The 25,345-nt window shown below is 41.4% G+C and overlaps 1 protein-coding gene across 3 annotated transcripts in view; it reads left to right on the top strand.

Moving 5' to 3' along the window:
• BACH2 (BTB domain and CNC homolog 2) overlaps nt 1-25,345 on the top strand; it is a 220,543-nt gene that overhangs the window by 112,628 nt on the left and 82,570 nt on the right. For all 3 annotated transcript variants that reach the window (XM_044427665.1, XM_044427674.1, XM_044427656.1), the window contains one exon: nt 1,242-1,385. The gene's annotated coding sequence lies outside the window, so the exon portion shown is untranslated. The remainder of the gene's footprint in view (nt 1-1,241; nt 1,386-25,345) is intronic.

The raw sequence follows: 25,345 nt of genomic DNA on the forward strand, positions 1-25,345 counted from the left end.
TCTGTGTTATTGAAAGATGCCAAGTAATTTCAGCTTAAACCTGATTTAAGCATTAAACGTAAAATGGCTTTTCCTCTTCTCCTGCAAGTTCATAGCAGTCATCTAGTACATCTAGGATGTGATTTATAAATGAGGAATGAGTGCTGGTTTATGAATGGAGGTTCTGATTGCTGCAGGTTTAAGTGATAGATTGTATGTGTGAATGAACCAGCACAAAAAAGAAAACGTTCTTGTCAACTTTCAGGTGCTGTGCTTTTCAGTAGGCTCAGTTTAAGGACTGATCTGCCCAGCATCAAGTGATGAGAAATTAGTGTATGTGCATGAAAGCATGAGGACAATGATACAATTTAGATGATAAGATCTACTACTTCCATATCAACCCAGGCTGGCTCTGTAAAATATTATATAATGGAATGTTGCCACAGAACTCCTTGGCAGTGGGATGGTCTTCTCAGTAGCACCAGCCAGCCTTTGGAAAACTGCCTCATGTAGTTTGGGAGGCAAAAAATGTGACATCTCTCAAAAGCCTGCTGGAAATGTACTTGTTCACCCAAGCTTTCCCTGAGTATAATTAAGTTAATCATGTTGCTCCATTTTACTGCTCCTGTATTGCTCTGAATTGTAATTATAGGAACAATTATTATAATTGGGATTGTTTTTAAAACAGTCTTTTGAATCTTATTTTAATAATAATTTTTAAGTGTGATTTTAATATTTATGTACACATTGCTTGGTGATTTTGTTGTATGAATCCAGAAGAGCCAAAATATGTTATCATTTCCACACTTCTGGATTGCTGTGGTAGGTATCAAATCAGGCAAGGAAGTGTTACCAATTTTTTTGTGGGCTAGGCCTCCCTGCAGTCCCACATATCGATTCTGTGCCTGTGTAGAGCAGTATTCAGATCCTTCCAGACTGAAACTACAGAAGTATTTTTCTATGCCTCACAAATTACAAGCATAAGTAGATCTAAACATATAAAGAAATGAAAATGCAATAGATTTAGTATGATGTACATTAATTTGTTAGAATTCCTTTACTTCTCATCAAAACGTCCTTTGAATGGGTGTTGTTTGATTCATTTTTCTAGCATCACCAAAAACGAGAATCCCTTACATAGACTTTAATACATAATGGAACTTTAATTTTGTATGGACCAGAGGAAAACAAAACATCAGTGCAAACCCATTTTCTGAACTGTGTGTTGATGTTTTTGTTTTGTTTTGTTTTTTACATTTTAGGTTGCAAACAGTGAAGCTGAACTGCCCTGTGCATCTTTGGGTGTTCATATCTTAATGGATTGCTGTAACTTAGTAATATCTCTGTTCGTCCACTTCCCTGTTTCGTGAGAATATCAGCCAGCACAGATCCTGGGAAAGTTACATGTGAGTCCTGCTTTTGGGTCCTATTTCTTAAAAAAAGACAAAGACAAAGAAGATATTTCTTTCTGACTGGTGGAATAAAACAGGCAATTTATCTAACGCTTGTTAAAGCATCCTGAAAGGTGTAATTCACCAGACAGCATTAGACTGAGAATAAATTGATTCTGAAGTACTATTATTGTCTCTTTAAAAACTAAATGCAGAATGTAATTTTTTCATTTTGTGGGGTACCTAAGTACTTCTTTCTTCTTCAGCAGAGCTTTGTGCAAAGTACTTTATAAATAGCTTAGGTATTTGCCTCAGAAGAATGCTGGGTTGGTGTGGGTTGTTTTGGTTTTTTAAGATAATATTAGACAGTTAGATGTGGAAAACTTGTATAGTCTGATAGACCACTTTGTAAGTTTTTCCAGAAATAGACTACAGATTAAATGGCTTCAGATAGCTATGCTGCTTTCTCCAGTTTAGCAACTCTTACAATTTGCCAGCAGTGAAGTTGGTACTGTTGACAAAGTTTTTTGAAGTTTCCCAAAGTATGGAATTTGCAGAGCCTGTTACCTGGCAGATCTCTACCACTGTGCAGATAGTGTGTTAGGCAAGAAGTAGATGCTCTTAATCCATCCCTTACAGACTGAGTGACAAATGTACAGTACAGGCACAGCGGTTGAATGCCTGAGGTGGCACAATCCAGTGGTGCCTGTTTTACCAAAATCAGAGGAAGGGTATAGACATGTGTACTCTCACTCCTTCCATTTTTCCAGAAGGTACCAGGTTGGGAACAGCCACTGGAAACTGCCAGTGAAAGCACTGTCCTCCCTCTGTACAAGCCTAGAGCTCTGCAAATCAATGTAGCTGAAGATGAGCATGAGGCTGCTGGTATTTGGGCTCTTATTCTTCTGCCTTCCAGGAGGTATTCTTGTGCTGACAGGAGCAAGGGACAGTAGTAATGAGTGTGTAAACCAATCCATCGATGATCTATGCGTGATTTGCAATTTGCTGCTCATTTCCACTTCCCTCAGGAACCATCAGCTTCCTATCCCATTATATACTACAATATATGACATGGTGTGGGGTTGGGTGGACTCTGGGGGATGGTGGAGGACAGGAGAGTTGGGAGGAATGTTGTCCATGGGGTCACAAAGAGTCAGACACAACTTTGCAACTGAACATCAATACATAATATCAGTAATAATAGGATAGAGCTATAATCCCACACACACACACACACAAAGTCCAGTTACCCATCATTGCAGTGAGCTAAAGAAACACAGCCTCGTGTGGGTTTCACCATGATACAGCAGGGCAGCCCAAATGGCCCCCCCAAAAAAGGGCCCACCTGAGGCATACCCAGTGTGGTGCAACTCCCTGCATGCCGCCAGCAACTCTTGGGGTGTCTCTCCCACATTATGTGGTCAGTAGCCCTTGTGCTTTCAGCAAAATGAGTGTTCAGATTAGGTGTTTCTGTGTTTCAAATTCAAATTCTTAGAAAAGGATTTGAGCTGGGATTTCTCTGGTGCCGTCATCTTTACTACACTAGTACTCATAGTTAGATATGAATGTATCAGAATACCGTAATATTTATTCAGAGGAATATACAGTCATAGAAAAATTAGTGCAGACAGCAAACCCATAATGAATACTATAACTTAGTTATCCTGCTGTAGTTATTATCCCAATATAGTGTAGTTGATAGTGTTTGGATGTAAAAAACCAAAGGTTCAAATTCTCACTTGGCCATAAAAGTAATGGAGTGGCCTTGGACAAATCTCTTAGCCTGTCAGGTCTATTATAAATGTAAATTATCCCAAAACTGTAAAGCATTTGTACATGTGAAAATGATACCATATAATACATGGAAGCTTTTTGTGTTTGGGTATGTGCTACTTTAGACAAGGCTGTGCACTATGTTGCTCACTCACTATTCATAGTCTTACAGGGGTGTCATGTGACTGTTTGCAGCTGCTCAGATTATTCTATCAGGATAACCCAGAAAGAATTTGTAGAATGAAAATTGCACTGGATCAAAGCTCTGGAATGTGAAATATTCTTTATAAGGACATCTGTCATTCACACTCTGGTGTCCCCAGCAAGCGTTTGAACTACCAGTTTCTTCAAGAGAGCATCACACATCCTCATCATCTTATTTACTATTCTGCTGCTGCTGCTGCTGCTGCTGCTATTATTATTATTAAATAGATTTATGTACTGCTTAACATATCTTTAAAAATCTTTTAAGCAGTTTACAGAAAGGTTAAAACACATTGGTCATCAGAATTAAATACAAAAACAGTATATATAACATCTGTGAAAACATGAAAAACAAATACTTGCAAAACCATAATAACCAGCTGGATAGCAGAATCAGACCCAGGTTAAACAAAAAAGTGTCTTTAATCAGAGCTTAAAGCATAGCTCATATGCTGCTTCTAGAATGCCAGGTTGGGAAGGATATTCCAGAGGTGTGCACCTCCAGGAAAAGCTTGCTTCTGGGTTGCCACAAGATGTCCATCTGCCGGTCATGGTACAACCAACAAGACCATGACACTTGTTACACAGATAAGGTGAAGATTTTGTGTGAAGAAAAGAACTCATGTGTATGCACACAACAGTTATGTCTGTTATTTTTGTGTATTACACAAGCACAAGCAGCAAGGAGTTATCTTGTGTAAATACAATGCTGGAGACAGGCCACTGTGTCATTTGAAGGGAGCAGAATTTCCAGGACATTGTTGAGTATAAAGGATAGCCATCTCTGATTTAGTGCTTATGCAATTTACACTTGTAATGCAGACAAGTACTTTGGTCAGAATATTTAGGATGTGATTTAATGCACTCAAGGGCACAAACCTGTGCTTGCTAGACACTCTGGCTGTTAGAAAAATTTGGAGAGACAGCTCTGACTTCAAAAAAGTATACTGAGGTCAGAGCTTGGTCTCTGAATTCAGATGTTTTTCTGCCAGTTGCTGGTGCAGGGGTGGGAAGTTGTTCCAGGGCTTGTGGGGAAGGGGCAAGGCCTCATTGGGATACAAGGAATCCTGGCTGTGCCTCAGCCCTGCCTCTTCACAAGCAATGTTAAAAACTTAAATGAAATCAGGCATCTAAATGTTTTGAATGGTAGGAGCAGTACCAAGTCAATTCTGGCATCCCTCAAGTGGAAGCCCACAATTCTCCAAGTTCAGAGGGTTACTGTCAGCCATGTTGGATGGATCTGCCTGTCTTTGTGGGAATAGAAAAAAGAATCTGATAAAAGGCATATTCCATGCAGGTAAACCTGAAGTGCCTGATCTTGCCTAATCTTGGAAGCTAAGCAGGGACAGGCTTTGTTGGAACCTGGATGGGAGACTTGAGGCCTGCATTGAGCAGGACCTGATGGCAGCTAGGTCCTCTCCAACTGTATGATTCTGTTTGTTTAAGGCATTCTTACCCTGCTCATGTCTCCCACTCATACATAGTGGTATGCATACTAGAGCAGTGTTATATAAGTATGAAATGGATGGGTTTTCAGCCAGAAAATTAAGGCATCCTGACTACTCTTAGTTAATGTTTTTCTTCTGAGCATTATGTATAGTGCAACAAGGTATAGTGCAACAAGATGTTCTGAACTGTGCTTGTACCCTTGAAACAGTGCTTACATTTAATTATATAGCTTATTTTATTTAAAAATGGTTTTGATTTCTGCATATTTTGTTAGACTATTTTAAGGTCCCCATGATATTACACCTTCTCTCCCATACCAAGCTATTGCTTACCAAGGTCACAAGATGGCATGCTCCTTGTGGTTCCACACAGACCTCTGACCTGACTTGAGTCCACCTGGAGAAGTGTAGCAGCTCCGTTTTTCTGGAATGCCCTGCTTCTGGTGGTCAGGAGGCACCAATACTGTCTTTGGAGCTTCCAGAAAACATTTATTAGAAAGCCTTCCTTGACTGACCAGTCATAATTTTATCACTATCCTGTTTTTAAAATATCTGTTCTATTATTTTATCAGTTCTGTCTTTTTATCATTCACTGCTCTAAAAACTGTTTATGTTTAAAGTGGTATGTTGTTGTTAATAATTGATAAACAAACAATTTAGGTTTTTTTAAAAAGCATCATCTCAATCCAGTGATGAATCCCAAATCATTAACAAATCAAAGAAGGGTTACTAAATGTAGTCCAGCCATTTTGTGGTTGTTGCGGCTTAATCTTGACATAAATGAAGTATTGTTGATTCAGGATTCTGCACCTTGAGGAGAAGGTGTTTATTGTATTTGGGATTGGGTCATTTTTTCCTAACTTAAAAATAAAGTTCTCAGAATGGTGTTCCTGAATAGTCAGGTGGCAGCAGTGGCTAGGAATGTGTTTGACCAGCTTTGACTGGTATACTATTTATTTATTTATTCGATTTATATCCTGCCTTTTTCCTACAAAGGGCTCAAGGCAGCTTACATCAGTCTACTCCTCCATCTTAGCCCCACAACAACAACCCTGTGAGGTAGGTTGGGCTGAGAGACTGTGACTGGCCCAAAGCCACCCAGTTGGCTCCATGGCTGAGCGGGGACTAGAACCCAGATCGTCTGAGTCCCAGTCCCATGCTCTTAACCACTATGCCACACTGGCTATACTAGCGAAACACTTTCCCTGAGATACCAGATTTAGACATTGTCATTCACTTTCTAATCTCAGTTAGATTTACTGTAATATACTCTACATGTAGCTACCTTTGCAAACAGTTCAGAAGCTTCAGTTGGCCCAGCATATACCTGCCAGGATGTTACTGGGTTGGCAAATCAGGATATATAACTCCACTATTAAATTGTCTGCATAAGTTACCACTTTGTTTCTGGGCTCAATTTGAAGTGCCAGTTTCACTTTTGACCTTTAAAGGACTAAAAAGTCTGAGATCACATTAATATGAAATCTGCCCAACCTTAAAGATCCTCTAAGCTTCAAATTCCCCTTTGTGCATAGCTTAGTAGGCACAAGGGACCAAGACCTCTTCTGCAATGATGCACCAAGAATCATTATCACCACTACGTAAGCTGTCTTTCCCTGCTGAATCACACGTGGAGGAGCACATGGTAATGTCAGGAAAATAATACAACAGTAATGCAGTGCATTCCAAGATAATGTATTGTCACTTCAGAAAATATCAGGAAAGCATACCATTTGATAACAGCATCAAAGCATGTTAATCAGTTCTTCTTCATGGTCTCTGTGTACCATGCAGCACAAGGTCTGGATCAGAAAGAAACTTCCAAAGCTAAATATCACAGAGTGACTGGGAGCCCCCTCCCCCACTCCTAGGGCCTTGGATAAGAAAAGAGGGCCCATGCCCACTTTCTCAGTTTCTTTCTGACCACACACCTTGCTACTTCACCTGATCAGTTTGAACTTCATCACTTACCTCTGTTAATGCTAAGGCCCAACAATAAAAGTACTGACAGAATCCAGACTAACAATAGTGTAATATACTGATCCAAACTACAAAGCAAGACAATAGTTGGAAGCAGACTATAAAATTTCATTTCTAATAATTAGTTTATTATCCATTTCAGTACACATCAGCAACATCATATTATCAAATTAATTTTAAAAACCTTGTACAAATTCATTTAAATTGTATTAAAATTCATATCCTGGTACCTACTAATAAAAATACCAATTCAAATTTAGCAGGAGCAGTAATATATCTATCCTTGAACTAAAGACTCCTTGCAGCACCCTTCTCACAAGGAAGGCTAAACCACACTAGTTTTCCTAAGCTACAGACCTTAGGTCCACTCCCATTCATAGCCAAGATTTCATTCTTGTTTAAAAAAAAAGGATGCCTAAATTATTGTGGCCTGATGATGTGAACAAGGTGCTTGGGATGGTACGTCCTACTACCTGTCTTTTTGACCCTTGCCATTCCTGGCTACTTAAGGAGGCCAGTTACAGGATTGGTTCCTGGGTCCAGGAGGCTATTAACGCTCACTGAGGGAGGGCTGAGTCCCAGCCCCCTTGAAGGAGGCGGTGATCTGTCCTGTCCTGAAGAGGGCATGCCTGGACCCAGAAGTGGCCACCAACTTTAAACCAGTGGCCAATATTCCGTTTTTGGGCAAGGTGTTAGAGCGGGTGGTGGCGGGACAATTCCAGGCACTCTTGGATGAAACTGAGTATCTGGACCCATTTCAGTCTGGCTTCAGCCCCGGTTATGGTACTGAATCTGCCTTGGTCGCCCTGTATGATGACCTGTGCAGGGAGAGAGACGGGGAGTGCGTCCCTGTTGGTTCTCCTGGACCTCTCAGCAACTTTTGATATCATTGACCATGGTATTCTTCTGGATAGGCTGGCTGACTTGGGAATAGGAGGCACTGTGTGGCAGATGGTGGTGCTGGTGGAGTAGAGCTCTGCGCCATGGCAGCTTTGCCATGGAGTTCCACAGGGCTCTGTTTTGTCCCCCATGCTCCAGGTGAGGCGGTGGCTGTACTGAACCGGTGCCTGTCCGAGGTAATAGGCTGGATGAGGGCCAATAAACTGAGCCTCAATCCAGATAAGATGGAAGTCCTGTTGATGGGTGGTGCGGGTCTCCAGGTAGGTGATTTTGACCCAGTTCTGGATGGGGTAGCACTCCCTCTAAAGGACAGGGTCCACAGCTTGGGAGTACTCCTTGACCCAGAGCTGTCACTGGAGTTCCAGGTGGCAAGGAGTGCTTTCCTACAGCTTCGACGGATCCATCAGCTGCGTCCTTACCTGGATGAACACTCCCTAGCAACAGTGATACATGCTCTGGTAACTTCCCGCTTGGATTACTGCAACACGCTGTACATGGGGCTGCCCTTGAAAATGGTCCAGATACTTCAGCTGGTACAGAACAGAGCTTCCAGGCTGCTGACGGGGACAGGGCATTACTCTCACATAACGTCAGTCCTCTACAAGCTGCACAGACTCCCAGTTGAAGTCCGGGTCCAATTCAAGGTGCTGGTTTTAACCTATAAAGCCCTGAATGGCTTGGGACCAGGATACCTGAAGGAGCACCTCTTCTCTTACATACCCTCACGCCCCTTAAGATCTGTGGGAGAGGCTTTGCTCCGGGAGCCCTCTTTAAAGGAGATAAAAAGAACAACTTCCCAGAGCAGGGCCTTCTCTGCAGTGGCATCTGGTGCCGAGTTTATATTCTTTTAGGCACCAGGTTAAAACCTTTTTATTTAATTGCTATTTTACAAATTAATATTTTATCGTTAACCATCACTTTTTTGTTTGTGTTTTTCTATAATTTTATGGATTTTGTTGTTGTTTTATTGTTTTTAATTGTATGTTGTGAGCCGTCCCAAGATGCCGAGGCATGTGGTGACGACATAAAAAATAAATAAAATCTATGAAGTATGCCATACAAAATTGTTGTATTAAGGTGGATACAGCTAACTTGCCAATCTTCCCCCACTTTTGAAAAAGGATGAGAAGTAAGGGAACACATTTACCCTTGTGAGCACCCAAAGAACCAACTCAAGGCTCTCTACACCCTTCCCTGGAACCATCAATCCCTGGAAGCCCCCACAGAGAAGACTGTGTGTGCGTGCGTGTGTGCCTTTCCAGGGTGCCTTCCAGCAAGCAGGAGCACTGCTGGGTAAGGAAGACAGAGGACTTGGCTAAACATAGTGGAGGCTCCATGAGGCTGTGAGAACTGGGACGGGCAAGATTCACAGCTAGATGGCCCCTGTCTCAGTGGCAGAGTGCATGCTTTGCATGTGAAAGCCCCAGGTTTACTCTCTGGTGTCACTAAGTAGAGCAGGGGAAAAGTCTTGCATATAACCCTGGAGAGCCCTTCACAGTCAGTGTTGAAAATACTGGGCTGGATGGACTCATCCTCTGCCTCAGTATAAGGCAGCTAATTTCCTTTTCAAAGCTACAGGTGTCTTTCATAAACTCACAGAAGTGAACATGCAGTGTATTGCTTTTTTTTCTCATAAGTATTGCAGTGTGGGCCTACCTCCCCTCCCCCCCTTTTTGGTATTGCTGGGCATGTATTAGCATGTTCTTTATATACAAGTAGTCTGCCATATGCTTGTACATCTATGTTGAAAATTATTCTGCATGGGGAAAAATATGGCTTAATATCTTTGCATACACTGTTATCAGAAGGTATTGAATGGTCAACATCGATCACTGTCACACAGGATAAAAAAGCTAATGGAATTGTTGACACTTCAAACAGGACAGCATCATAGTGAGAAACTTCTGTTTCCTTTTTTAAATGTCTTTGCTGGAAACTGCAATATGTAGGCATTACATTAAGATAAATGCAATTTATAACCTCATTGAACTTGGGAGCCATTTTACTGTATGTGTCACATGGTTTGAAATATTCTGGACTGCCTTCCTTATTGCCATTAGTTTGCCTGCCTTCTAACAGATAAATTAACTGTTATTTCAATGTTATATCATCTCCCACCAACCCTCCCACACACCCCCAACACACATTTTGTTCTATTGCTGCTGTAGTTTTGCTGCTTTTAACTTTGCAACCCTCTTAGCCCTAATGGAAAACCTTGCTTTTACATGGTACAGCATTGATGCAACAAGCTGGGATGTACACTGGGGAAGGGAGGAACTAAAAAAAATTCAGAGACCTACTCTTGAATATATTCAAGAATGAATTGTAATACTGAAGATGTATTGCATATTGTGACATCATCTTTTGTGCTACAGATGCTCCTTCACAGGTTATCTAAATAGGGGAGAGACAATTGCTCTTTCCATACATTATGCCCTGGTAACAGACATTTCCCTTCAGTCACCTGGTTCACCATCTTTAATGGACTGCAAAATTTCCACTAGCACTTCATGTGCTATATGGTAGTCATTTTAATGCGTCAGTGAAAGATTACTTAAAAGACAATACTAGTGAAATCTACTTTCCCTAACCTTAGCCAGTGAAACTAAAATTCTTCGTACCACATAAGTTTTAATTTTAGTGAAGTTTCAATACTTCCTTCTGTACTTGCCCAAACTGTACAGTCATTTAGTTCCTGATTTGAGGGCATTGTGGTTATAACTGAGTAGTATGCACCTATTTTTCAAAACACTTTTTTAAATGATACAAAACCAGAAGAATTTAGAACTTCTGTGGCACAAAATAATCTTTAGAAAGGCTTCTTGTTTTTGTTGCTGTTACTGCTACTGTTCATCTGTTATATAGCACTTTCAGTTTTTAAGTGCTCTCACTGTAATAATTTCATTAATCCACTCATCCATCCTCATGGCATACACCATGAGAAAGGAAGGGCAAGTTTCAATCCATTCCATTAAATCTGAACAAGCAAATTAAGAGTTGAGAGTATGCAGAAGCTGACAATAGAAACCACAGGTTTTAAGAAGAAGGCAAGAAGTGATGTAGAAAAGATAAGAGGCAGGTTTTTGAAGTTGGATAACTGTGTCATCCTAGTAGTGTGAAATCTGTTAAGTCCCAGTGCTCCTTGAGTACCCAGGATAACATGAAATGCAACAGTAAGGTGGCCATATAGAACAATGGAAGGGAACCCCAGATCAGTGGAGGCTTTGGTTTCCTCACTGGGCCCTGCCCCAAGAGCTTCCTGTGGGCTCTGAAATGGGACACAAGCTCATTTGTTACCGCTGACAATAGATTCGTGATAAAAAGGGAATTCCCCTCCCCAAGCTTCCTGGGAGCTTGAAGATGGGGTGGGGAGCCTATGTTGCTCCCAGTTCTGGGGAACTGGCCCTGATGTTGGGAAGAAAGAAAGGGCAGGATCCTTTAGTTTTGTGCCAGGGATTCTCTCATTACTCCTGAAGCCTAGGAAGCAAGTGGCACTTCAAGAACTCCCACATCATGGGGGCAGCACAGCACTGCAAAAGCCACCGTGCCAATAGTCTGCAAATCATGGAAGGAAAGGAGGCCAGGCAATACGCTTAACCTTCATTGTGTTCTGAAAGTCAGTGTTGGAAAACATCCAGAAAATAATCTTGGACACACAATAGGAAAGGTCAGGCACCTTTTTCAAAAGGCGTCAAAATGTGAGGCATCTTTCTCAAAAACCAGAACTTTTCTCCATCATGTCTATATCAAAGTCTTGTGGCTGAGCATCCCTACATAGGACTGTCATGTGCAATCATGTTCTGATCCGTTCCCCCATGTGTTTTCAGAAGACTGTCAAGAGTGTAATGGCTATTCCTGTGCCTTCCTGTGCCAAACATGCCTTCCTGTGCCAATGAAATATGCCTTTCTGCAATTTAAAAAAAATCCAGTGGAGAATTTTATGAGAAGTGCAATAATAGAAGTTTTTGTGGGCATAACTGTGGAATTTGAAAAAAGGTGTTTAATGAAAAGAGGAAGCTGGCTTTCTGTACCATCTTCATCCAGCTGTGTCATTCGGTGGGTTTCTGCTAAATAGGCAAAAGTTCTAACTGGAGTTAGTCATGTGCATATTGAGACAGTATTGCTTTGAAATGCATGTATGATTTCACGGAAGGAAAAAATTAGGTATGCATGAGGCCAGTCAATGGGGAAAAAGTTGCAAGGTGTTGTGTGTCATGTGTATAAAAAATTAGACTAATTTGCAAAGCTAGTTCTGAAGTGCAGTGGTTAGTCCCAATATCATGCTTGACTGTACAGTGTTTTTGTACCTTTTGATATGGTTATGACTGGTGGAACTTTTTTCTTTTATTCTTTTTCTTTTCTTTTTTCGCCCCTGAAATCCACTTTATGGGAAGGGCCAGAGCTCAAGACCATAGCACCTGCTTTGCTTGCGGTGGGTCCTAGTTGCAGTCCCTGGTAGCTCCAGATAAGAGGATCAGGTAGCGGCGCACGGGAAAAACTTGCTTGAGGCTCTGCAGCCAGCCCAAGTCAAAATCATGGGTTGGGCGAGCAAAGCCTCTGTTCCCCATAAGGCACCTTCCAATGTATGTTCTGTGTAGAAGGTTTATACAACTCCCAAGCATTAAGCCAGTCAGCAAGTTCTTTGGACAGACAAATCTTTCACTATTTGCATGACCCATCCACAGTTCAATGCTTTCAGCACTGGTAATTTCAATGGAAGAGTTTCAGGGTGTCTATATCAGTGGCATTTTAAAAGGGCTTAATTTTGATAGCATGATACCCGGGTCGACGTGTTGGTGGAGGCACTGGAAATCTGCCTTAGAGGTGTTTGCACATAGCCACACCTCTTCCCAGACCCTCACTTACTGTGCTGCTTCAAGTTAGACTGACAATGTTTGTATGATGATGGCACCTCGGTATAATATAGGTTCCTATTGCTTCTTAACATTAGTGGGGTCCAGCTTAGTCTAGCCTAACACAGCCCATCATCATCTTGAAATATTTCCAGTTGCTTTTAAGGATTTTTGCATGGGCCTACCCCAGTGTGTACTTATTCACAACTAAGGTTGGCATTTGCAAATACTGAACCAATGCTAGCAAACTGAGGATCTCTTCTCCTGTCGGTAAGGGTCATGTTTAAACTAGGTTTGAATGAATCCATCTATTTCTGGCCCCTGTCCATTTCACAGGAATTCAGAAGTTAGTTCTTTCTGTTTCTGCATTTGCATTTGAATGTTTTTTTAAACTGTCTCTCAAAGTACACATTTCTGAAAATGCATTGTTTTAAGGTATGGATTTCTAAATATTGTTTAAACTAAAATACGCCATTTTATACGTATTATTTGAAATGCATAATATATCCTTTGAGAACTGGATTGCAAAAAAGAATTTGCAAACAACAAATTCCCCAAAAATCACTACGCAGAGCAGCACCAATGATGTATAACGGGAGTGGGGTAAAGGGTCCAGTTTAAGGAACAGAAGAAATGCGCAGGTAAGGGATGCAGAACCTAACTAGAACGCTGCCAGGATTGGACACAGAAGCTTGGAGAATTAGGGAAATCCTCCAGGGATACAAGTCACAGGGGAGAAAATGTTCTGCCTGCTTTACTCACCCGTGTCTCTTGCCTTGCTCCAAACTCTTTGTGTATGTGATTGTGGCAGGTCTGCATTAAAATGTGGGAATCTGCCAGCATTCTATCCAGTTTGGCTGCATGTTTGTGCAGTACTGTTTTCTCTTTTTCAACAAGCTTTTGGGATGCTGAGAGAAGATGGAAAGGAAGACGTCTGTGCTGGTTTGCATTAGAGTGAGCCATCATTCTGGGATTTTTGTGTGCCTGTCTGTTGCATTTATGTACTTGCATAGTAGGTGTTGGAAGTGTGGGCGTGCAAGAAAAAAAAATAGTGGTTTAATAAGACTTTCCATCTATTGCCCTTTTGTATATAACTGAAAATAAAGACTCCTATAACCTTCAGCTGTAGACCAAGTACAGTCAGTCTCTTAAATGCTCGCTATTGGCTCGTATGCAGTCTTGCCTCTGTCTGGTAAGAGCTATATTTTAGATTTTGAAGCTGTGGTAGAGGGAGGCTGGCTTTGCAGAATGAGAGGGGTGTCAAGTTACCAGTAGTAATTCTGTTTCTCTTGAAGTTGCCTAAGCTAAGAAAACAAAACAGTGCCCATGTGTTACTCTTTTGTCATGATTTGGAATAAACTGCCAAGCTTAGATATTTTGCTTTAGCTCTACCATCCAAAAGTATAGGGATGCTCTAACAGAACTCTGGTTATGAAAACTGCCTGGCTGGGTAGGAACAATGGCCCCTGCATGTCCCTAAAATTTGCAGCAGGAGTCTTGAGGACCCTCCAGAACAGTATAGAATGTGGCACCAGGTGCTTCAGGGAAAAGGATAAGCAGCAAAAATTGCCTCCTCTCCTCTTCTGCTAGGGCGAAGGCTCTTCTGTGAAGCAAAGGGCTCTTTTCATTTGTGGAAGGGCCTAATTGCATGCAAGCTTTAATCGCTATTGATAGACCCTGCTTATTCTGTTGTGGCATCATGCTGATTGAAAGCAGTCAGTTTTCTTCTCTTCAGAATGCTTCTTGGCTGTGTGGCAGCACTGTAGACTGGATGGAATAAAACATAAGGTAGCTGCAGAAAATGATATTTGATTCCCCTTTTCCACGCTGTAAAGTCTAGGACAATTTATCCTAGATACCATTGTGCTGTGTGTACTTCTCATCCTGTGTCATTGGCTGAAGCTGGCAGGGATAGGGAAGAACACAGTATAATATTGTCAAGACACTAAATATTGCCATGAGGAGAGGGACTTGACACCAGGCTGCTATTTTCAGTGGTGGTCCTGTGTTCCTTTGAAGTCCCGTGTTGACTCACAAATATATATAAGATGGCTGGAAGGATGGGATATTGAGGGGAGTTTGTGTGCACCAGCCATCTCCCCTACATTCTTTAGGCCTACCCATATGCAGGCAAATGATGCAAAGGGTTTCAATTCTGTCTGTATGGATGCATAATGCCAAATTAAGTATTTGTAAGCAAAATGGGCAATATAATTTTTGGCATCAAATTAAGAAACTTTAAGCATCAGCACTCATGAACATCCTTTTAACAGTTGCTTGGTTATATAGAATAGTAGTTCTAAATCAGCTATCCCCAGGAGATCACTTGCACAGAATGCCTGCCTACAGTGGCAGTCTTATTCAGTGACAGATTAGCAGAACAGTGTGCGCTCTATGCCGATATGCAGGCACAGTGTAGCAAACCCCCTTGCAGGTTCAGTAGCCTTCCAGGGAGCCAGTTAGGCATAAAGAACTGCTGCATAGTTTGGGATTTTTTAAATGTATTTTGAGCTACACAATCTACAAGGCCTTTTAATAGAAATGTCTTTTGGCTTTAGGTCTACAGTGAAACACATAACTTGATAGCTGAAATTTTCTGTGCAATGGGTGTTTTATTGGAGGAGAAAATGTGGCTCTAAAGTTATTACACTTTTCTTTCTTGGGCAACTTGCTTGCCTTTTAGGCTGTTCATTTTGCAAGCATTTTGTGATGATTCCCACAACCTTTTCTCTTAAGTTTCAAATGTCCCACAAGCCAAAGAGTTTGAGGACCATTTCTCTAGAATGCAGGGCAAATGTAGGTTCTGATTCTTTAAAAAGTGGCGCACATAGGTTTTCTCTTCCTCAGAAGAATTGACTTGTTCCCCCTTTCCTGAAGTGCTTTAGACATCCAGAAGGACAGAATGTCATTTTCCAAAGAAACTGGTTTTGATTAGGTCATAGCTTGTGGGTACTCTGTGTATGAGTGTGGGCACAAACTGTTGTGATTAAACAGTTATGGCAAAATAAAATACCTAAATGAAAATGGGAAAATCTTACATTTAACTTGGCATTGAGTTTTACCTTGAAGCATGTTGGATGGGAATTGACTTCCAAAGCATCTGCTGGGCATTAGGCTAAGGAAGGCTGCAATACTGGGTTTATCTATATCCTGAATGTACTATCTGGGGTTAGAAGGGAAGTTTAAGGAAGTCCTGTTCCTTCCAAGTATGAATTATAGCCCAATACTGTGCTAGGCTAGATGCCACTTTCTAATCAGTGAGGGAGGGAGAAAGGAGATACCAACTCTTGTAAGTCCACAACTTCCTCTTTTATTCATTGAAAATACTTTACCCTGCCTCCCAGCTTTATCTCTGATCTTTCCAAGTCAGCATACAACAACTGGGCAAGACTAGATGGGTCATGACCTAGCTGCAAAAGATTGTATTCTAGAACTGTCCCTTCCCACATCAGTATGCAGAACTGCATAGATTTATAAATGCAGCCCACTTAGACAGGATGACCTAATCTCAGTATAACACTTGATGTTTGTAGCTCAGGCCAGTCATTGTAGCATTAGTTGAATAATATATAGCATTTAGTCACAGACCTTCACTCGAAATGATGCATTTTGCTGTGTGTCTCATCTTGTCTGGGAAGACTTTAAGGATGCTCATTTAAAGAATGCTGTGTAACCATTATTGCTAATGGAGGAATCTTGTGCATAATTGGAATTCTCAACTAAAGTTGACATTTGGAACGTGGAATATAAATGCAATGAGGGCATTTCAACAGGGCTCTGTAATTGGGGATGAATAGAGTAAATTTGTACACATGTGCTGGGAAAGGGCACAGTGGAAGGTGAAACTGTGTACTCGGCAGTGAATGAGGGATGAAAGCCAATGTATCAGTGTCATGGCATGACAGTGTAGAATATAAATGATATTGTCACTGAGTACTGCAGCGGGTATCAAGGGAATTCCACTCCAGTGAATTACATTACTTAGACAGACCTGAAGGCATTGTGTCTGAATGAGTGGAGGGAAAAAGAGAGGTTGTCAGCATAAAGCAGAAGACATTATAGAACAACTGGCTGCAGGGTTCGGAAATTGGTGCATTTCTGAACTGTTCCATGTTGAAGCCTTTGAGGGGCCTCTGTGTTTATTTTATTTTATTTGCAAGTTTGCATGTGTGGTAATGTGTGTTTCCTCTATGCTGCTTCAGGAGACCTATTTTTGGAAAGGTAGAGGGGACTGCAATGCCTATGCTAATAAAAAAATCATTCCCACTTCAATTAAAAAAAACATGTAAGTGGCTATCATTTGGGAAAATATGGTTCAAGACTGTTCCAGACTTCCTAATATGCATCTATGTTTTGTTTTTAATTCTTTTCAATATTTGATGCTTCATGTGCCAACCACTGCTGGAAACCAACAAGAAATTGCAGTAGCCTCAGAGAGGAGCTTGCTGTCTGATTTCTGTTCCCTAGGCCACTTGCTGCCTTCTCTGCTTTCTGCTGTCCATTCTTTCTAGAGCCCCTTTTTCCATATTTGGTTCTCTTGCTATCTTCCCCTGCCCCAAGCCAGCTATTCCTAGTTCATCCTCCTTTTCTCTAGTTTTTCAGTAAGGCCATGAGGGAGTGGAGCAGTACTGTCTCCCCTTAGAATGAACCATTTGCGGCTCCTGCAGATGCAGAAATAGGTAGCAAGCAGCAGCATTTGAAGCCTCGGTGATGGTGATGATTTTATTTCTGTGGCACCCAATAGCCAAACCTTTCTGGGTGGTTTACAGCAATTTAAAATACAATATAAAATGCAAGCAATAATCAAAGCATCATATGTGTTACCATACAAAATTTAAAAACCAAATTTGAAACAATTGTTACAATGCACAATAGCTTGTACAATGAATACGAATTAATTCATAAAACCTGTTAGCAGCAAACATATAGTATCAACCAAATACAATGCCCTGTGGTAGAGGATAGTCTTAACCTGGCACCAAAAAGAAATTAAAGTTGGCACCAGACAGGCCTTAGTGAAGATCTTGTTCCATTACTGGGGGGGGGGGGGCATCACTGAAAACCCCCTTCTCCTTGTTGCCACCAACCAAGCCTCTCTTGTGAAGGCAGTGATCAGAGGCAGGTCCCACTTCTTGATCTTAGGGAATATATAGGTTGTGGTTAGCAGAGGCATTCTATTAAGTATTGTGGTTCCAAGTCATCTAGGGCTTTATAGATTAAAACCTTGAATTGGACTCAGAAGCATATGGGCACGCAATGCAAGATTTGCAGATGATACAAAACTGGGTGGAATAGCAAACACCCTAGACGACAGAATGAAGATCTAGGGCGATCTTGAGCACTGAGCTCAAAGCAACAGAATGAGATTCAGTAAGGACAAGAGCCAAGTTCTCCACCTAGGAAAAAGAAACCAAACACCTTGATACGAGATGGGGAATGTGTGGCTCAACAGAACTGAAAAAGAAAAAGATCTTGGAGTAATAGTGGACAACGGGCTAAACATGAGCCAACAATGCAATGAGCTGTCAAAAGGGCAAATGCTATTTGGGGATTCATCAACAAAAGTATTACTTCCAAATCACAAGAAGTAGTAGTTCCTCTGTACTCCTCACTAGTCAGTCCTCACCTGACTAGTGTCCAGTTCTGGCCATCAAGATTTTGGTCCTGGGCACCAAGATTTAAGAAAGATGCAAGAAAATTAGAAAGGGTTCAAAGTAGGGCAACAAAAATGATTCAGGGTTTGGAAGCACTGCCCTATGAGAAGAGCCTGAGAGAACTGGGCATGTTCAGCCTACCTCAAAGGCTGGCACAAAGAGGAAGGTCAAGATCTCTTCTTGCTGATGCCAGAGTGTAGGACATGGAATAATCAGTTCAAATTGTGACAACCCAGATTCAGGCTGGACATCAAGAAAAACGTCCCCACTGTCAAAGCAATACAAGAGTGGAACCAGGTGCCTAGAGAGGTGGTGGGCTCTCCCACACTAGAGACATTCAGAAAGAAACTAGACAGCCATCTGAGTGGGATGGTGTAACTTGTAACAGCAGGTGGTTGGACTCGATGGCCTTCATGGCCCCTTCCAACACTACTATTCTATGAATCTATGAAAAGAAAATGAGTGGATGCTTATCTGGTATAAATAATTGAACAGTAATTTGCATTTCCTTGGTACAGGATATGAAACCTGTATCTCTGTACATTAAATATATGTGGTCAAAGTGCTAATGTCTGTCTCACAGGGTGTGTCTCCTGGGTGTATGTGGGCTGATATTTTGGGAGAAAGCCAGGAAGGCTGGCAGTAAAAGGGATTGACCAAAAAACCTCTGCAGGTGCCCAGCACCCTGTGTCGTTCTGTATCTTTTGGAAGATGCTATTATCCAGGAACTACCTACCTACCTAACTAGCCTTTTTCTACAATGTGCTTAATTTTATTATTCATTCATTTATTTAATTTTTATCCTACCAACATCTCTCTCTCTGGGAAGTTAACAGAGAATAAAAATTGGAACATATAAACAAAAAAAGCAAGACCAACATGTAACAATAAAACAGTAACAATAAACCCAATATAAGAATAGGGCTAGGTTTCATATTTTAACTGAGGGTATAGTGGTTTCTGAATGTTGAAAACACTTCTTATGCGTTACCGTAATTCTTCTTACAGCAGTACACCAGTATTAATCCCTCTATGAAGAGTTGAGGTGGAATCCTGGGACTGAGGGAAAGAGAGGCTAGTGCCTTTTTCCTAGTGTGCTACAGGGAAGCTGGAAGAATAGTGCCTTGCCTCAAACTATCTCTTGACTTAACAGACAAGGCAAGATTTGAACTGCAGCCTTCCTAGTTCACAGATTAATCTCTCAGCCATTGCAGTACAGTAGCTCTCAAAATACACTGCTAATACGGCATTGCATTGTATGTATGCAAACACTGAAGTGTTTTTATTTGTGTGAGCAGGCACTGGACATGCAGGATTCCTGAGACTCGGGGAAAAATATGGGCTCCAATGCATATACAGAGATCTGTGCAGGCAGGAGGTAATATCGTTAGTTTTGAAAATGCAAGCAGTGCATTTTCTAATATCAAAGAATGCAAACAGTGCATTTTCCTTATGCAGAATAACTGTGTATAGCAGAGCTTTGGATTCAGCAATGAACTTTAGTCTCTCAATATTTGTACCATCCCTATTATGAAATCCTAGCCTCTTATTTTATAAGCTGAGGGATTAGTTTGTGGAAAAGGTGGAATGCTCTGGTTTATGTTTCCAAGTACAGCTTTAGCATTTTGTAAAATGAATATCTTTTGTTCATGATACCATAAGTATCACTTTTACCTGAAAGCTGTGCTTTCCTGAGAGATCTTGCTGAGGTCATCATGATTAACTTAAATGAACAGGGGCTGAATGATTCAGATAGCAACACATGAAAGCAGGAATTATTGTAGGAGGAGGGAAGAGTCAGGGTGGGCGATATGCCTTATAAAAAGACAGAATAACACATTTTGCAGGGATTTGTTAGAGGAATGTTATTTTCCTGAAGAAATAAGGAAATCATGGGATGACTTTGACTGAACATGCTTACGTGCTCATTATCGAGCCTATGCTGTGGCGGTAAGGGGGGCAAAGAAGAAATTCTCCACTTCCATTGCCTCATCACAGTGCCGTCCAGAGGAGCTTTTTCGAGTGGTACATGGCCTAATACATCCTGGCCCTAAAAGAGATCCCGTGGCACCATCAATAGCCTGTAGTCACAACTTTGCCCATCACTTTAAGGAGAAAATCACTCAGATTCGTCACGAGCTGGACTCCACAATTGATAAGGTCCCATCACAGTGGTCCCCAGAGCCCCATCTGGTCCAGCATTATTGGATAAATTTCAGTTGATGTGGCCTAATGATGTGGACAAGGTGCTTGGACTGGTCGTCCTACCACCTGCTTACCCAAACCGTGCCCTTCGTGGTTACTTACTAAAGCCAAACACAGGATTGGTACCTGGATCCAGGAGGTCATCAACACCTCACTGAGGGAGGGCTGGATCCCCACCCCTTTAAAAGAGGCAGTGGTCAGGCCTGTCCTGAAGAAGGAGTCCCAGAGGTGGCCACCAATTATAGACCAGTGGCCAACATCCTGTTTTTGGGCAAGGTGTTGGAGCGGGTTGTGGCAGGACAACTCCTAGCACTCTTGGATGAAATTGATTATCTGGACCCATTTCAGTCCGGCTTCAGACCCGGTTACAGTACTGAATCTGCCATAGTTGCCATATATGATGACCTGTGCAGGGAGAGGGATGGGGGAGTGCGCCCCAATTGGTTTTCCTGGACCGCTCAGCGGCTTTCGATACCATCAACCATGGTATCCTTCGGGATAGGCTGGCCAGGTTAGGAGTAGGAGGCTCTGCTTGGCAGTAGGTCCATTCCTACCTGGCTGGCCGATTCCAGTAGGTGGTGCTGGGGGTCTATGGCTCTGTGCCATGGCAACTCTGCCATGGAATAAAACAGGGTTCCATTTTGTCCTCCTTGCTGTTCAACATCTACATGAAACCGTTGGGAGAGGTCATCATGAAGTTTGGGCTGTGGAGTCACCAGTACACTGATGATACCCAGCTCTACTTCTCTTTTACAACTAATCCAGATGAGGCAGTGGAGGTCCTAAACTGGTACCTGGCCGAGGTAATGGCCTGGATGAGGACCAATAAATTGAATCTCAATCCAGATAAGACAGAGATCCTTTTGGCAAGTGGTTCAGGTTTCCAGGTAAGTAACTTTGGCCCTGTCCTGGACGGGGTTGCACTCCCTCCAAAGGACAGGGTCCACAGCTTAGGAGTGCTCCTTGCCCCGGAACTGTCCCTGGAAGTCCAAGTGACGGCGGTGGCGATGAGCACTTTCCTTCAGCTTCAGCTGATCCATCATTTGCATCTTTACCTGGATGAAAACTGCCTAGCAGTGGTGACACACGCACTGGTAACCTCCCAGTTGGACGATTATAATGTGCTGTACGTGGGGCTGCCCTTGAAGACAGTCTGGATACTTCAAATGGTGCAAAATAGAACTGCCAGGATGCTGTTGGGAACCAGTTGTTACTTTCATATAATAATTATTATTGTTTGGGATATTTATGATATTTATATTTATATTGTTGTATTTATTGATTCTGTTGTGAGCGAGCCGTCCAGAGACACAGAGTGATTGAATGGGCTAGAAATATCCCCAGATAAATAAGCAAGCAAGCAGGTTGAATCCATTTGGGAGAGACTGACTGGATTTTGTTTTCTCACTTGTGTCATTCCCTTTCTTTCTGCCTTTACTGCCTTCTTGAGATATTATTGAATAAACATGTAGAATCACATAACAGCATTTTGTGCATTTTTGATAAAACTTTATTCTCTAAGATAGGGTGAAGCAACCTCTGTGACACATGAAGGTTCTTGCTTTCCCCAAGCTTGTCTTGAGAAGATCAGTGGTGTGGACAGTTGTGTGTGTGTGTGTGTGCTTGTGCTTGTGCTTGCATGCACAATAATAGTCATAGAAATCCTCCAACTTTGCATGGTGAAGGCTTTGTGTGCAGCTGAAGCATCACTTTGTATAACATTGGCTGGGTTCTAATGATCATGGTGGAGAAATGCCGCAGTGGCTTCTTTTTTTCAGTCCCATGCATGCTGGGCAATCTCCTATCTATTTATTTATTTATTATTTATTTATTTATTAAAACATTTCTATGCCGCCCCTTGCCAAGGCCTCGGGGCGGCTTACAACATCAAATACAAATAGCTTGGGGCATGCAGCTTGCCATGATATTTGAACTCAGCAAGGTGTGCTGCACAGTGTGGCTTTGAAAGTACCCCGTTCCCCAAGCTAGCCAAGAAGGACTGCTAAATGAGATTGGAAAATGTCATGCTGTTGGCCTGTTAGAGAGAGGCAATCAGTAGGCTGGGATCCATCTAGGTCTGAATACACAAAATATGGCGTGGCAGATCATGAGCTGAATTTATTTCTATCCACAGTCTCATTTCTGTTCCAAGAATTTGTGCACTTAGCCAAGTCACTGTGACTGTTGTGCCTGTTCTACAGAAAGTGCAAGTAGGTGAGGCAACTCTATTAAATAACCACAAGTATCACTGGGGGTATCTGCAGCCTCAATTTTCCTGCCAAAAATGTAGTCTTTTAAATGTAAAGAACATTCAAATGTGAAATACTTCAATGTTCATTGCAGGAGACAACATTTTATTTATATATTTGATAGAAGTACTGTGCCATGCAGAAGTATTCATCCCCTTTTGACTCTTAGATATTTGATTGTGTTACAGTCTGGAATTGCAATTGATTTTATTGACATTTTCACCACTTGATGTGCACAAGATGCTCAATGCTGTGAAGGTGCAAAGGCTAAGGAAACAAAAAAACACTGACACTAGTTGGTTGCACAGCAACATAGATTTCAAATCCAGCACTAGAAAGAGAACCAACTTCCTGGCTGACATCATTCGGCCATTTCAACCAATCCTTTGAGCCAATACTTGGTAGAAATCAATTATGGTAGTAGTAACAGCTGCCAGTCTTCCTGAGTAAGCGCGTGTCAGCTTTACACATCTGGATCCTACAATGTTTGGCTAGTCTTCTGTTAGTCCATGTGGACTCTTGGTGAACAGTAACTTTCAAGCTTTGCCACAGATTCTCAATTGGATTGAGGTGTGAGCCATTGATTGAGCTATTCTATGATATTAATGTTCTTGCTTTTGAACCTTTCTGTCATTTACAAGAAAAGTACATCCTTTGAAATACATTATGATATGCATTAAAACAATTAAAATACATAATTGCTAAACTTTTCTATAAAACTATAATGCAACATTAATGCCGATTACAATCATTTCAATACCATAATCACAAGCAAACTAAGAAATGCTACAATACATCTTTTTTTGCTTGAGAGAAGCTTTCCTATAGAGTTGGATACCCCTATCAAAATGTAAATTCAGCTTTACTACATACCACTAGAGCATTGTTTTCTATATGGAAGGTTGCAGATAATAAGCTAACATGCTGTTGTTAATATGACAATTGATGTTTAAAACTTACCATGCTTATTGAAGTTTCCAAAACTGTGCTTTAAAATAAGGCACGCCAAGCAACCTTTTATGTTTCCAATCTGTAAGTGGGGAGGGGGAGGAAATGGAAAATAACTGTATTCCCCAACTGCAGAAACCCTCATACAAAGATATGTTCTGAACAATGAGGTTATTTGTTCCTATGTGGCATATGCACGAAGGCATTTGAATAATGCAAGATTTTTGTGAAACAGAATCAAGTATACACCACTGGTATTGTGTGAAGCTCCCTGCTACTGAAACTCTTTCTTGCAAAGAGCAGCATTATTCCTCCTTCAAGAATACATTAGTGTAAGCCATTCTTTCTAAAGCACTGTCATTACAATATTAACATAATTCTGTCCCCCAAGAGAATCTATTTGTCAGGTGCGGTGCAATTGCACGTATATTTAATTGGGGTTCAACCCCCACTCTCCCTCAAATGAAGGAAATTGCCTCACTTTTCCAGTTACTCTGGTCTGTTGGTATACCCTCTGTATGGTCTGGATGCACTTTTATCTAATAAGCCATACCAACACTGATTTATCCTTTTGAAGAAAAAACATTTGGAGTTTTATAATGAATGGCATTTTTCTTACCATCTCAAAAATAGTTGATACTATTTTGATGGAAGTACTGCTGTTTCATTAGAATCCTGATATTTAATTTCATAGCTAAAGATTTGATCTTTTAACTGAGGAACCTTTTCCACGACATGACATGACAGTTGTCAAAAACGGCATTCCAAAAGTTGTACTAAACCAACTCAACCTTCTTGAAAAGTTCAAGTGGGCAATCAGTGTTTTCTTTTTCAGCTTGTTTGCAATGTGTGTGCAATTTCAAGGAAACCTTTTTGTAACAGGAAACTGCTGCTGCAGACTTTTGTGGGCAAGTCGCTTTGATTTTGCTTCATTAATAAGACTTAACATGCCTGCAATGAGGAACTGGAGCTCCTCTTTCCTGTCAGACTTTGTAAGGCAATCAAACAGGAAAAGAAAGCAGGGGTGCTAATTCCTACACATTTCTAAACTATGCAGTTCAGAAGTTCTGGAATAACCCGAGCTTTCAGACAAGACTTCCATGATTTCATATATGACTTCAGGCAGTTTTGCTGCCTCTTGGCTCAACTTCCTGTCTATAGAAATGGAATAGTAATTGAATTGAGCTGTACTGTGGAAGAGAGTTGTCAGGCAAGGAAACTTTTGTAAAAAGCTGTTATCGTTCCATTTCTGTGGCCAATTCCCATAAGGTGGTGCTGAAGGACCACTACTGTGCCTCATGGCATTTATGTTGAAACGTTTTCCATGCTTTTTGCCATCTATATCAACCTTCCCCAAGTTGGTTCTCTCCAGATATGTTGGAAGAAGTTAAGGAAGCCTGATCTGAATGAAACTGCAGAATGACATCAAACAGGAGGTTGGTTCTCTCTCTCCTTTAGATGAGGCAGTAGTTTCATATTCCATTGGGGCAGTACAAATGGAGCAGTACATTTGCCTTCCTTAAGCAGGTAGAACACTTTGCTGCTTCCTCTGGTGAAAGCTGACTACCTCTGAGGTAATTAACACACCTCCTTTGACACATAAGCTGTATTTTATGCTGTTCTTGCTCTAAACTCCATATAGTCTGGAAGGTTTGTGATACCCTAAAATATTACATGTTGTTGTCATCTCTTGCTGCAGCTGTATGGAACCAGCAGGGCTATCAATTCTTTACCTGTCTCAAGACTCTTCCCTGAACATAT

Source organism: Varanus komodoensis, unplaced genomic scaffold (genome assembly GCF_004798865.1).
Source record: "Varanus komodoensis strain SLA01 unplaced genomic scaffold, ASM479886v1 scaffold1, whole genome shotgun sequence".
Lineage (NCBI taxonomy): Eukaryota > Metazoa > Chordata > Lepidosauria > Squamata > Varanidae > Varanus > Varanus komodoensis.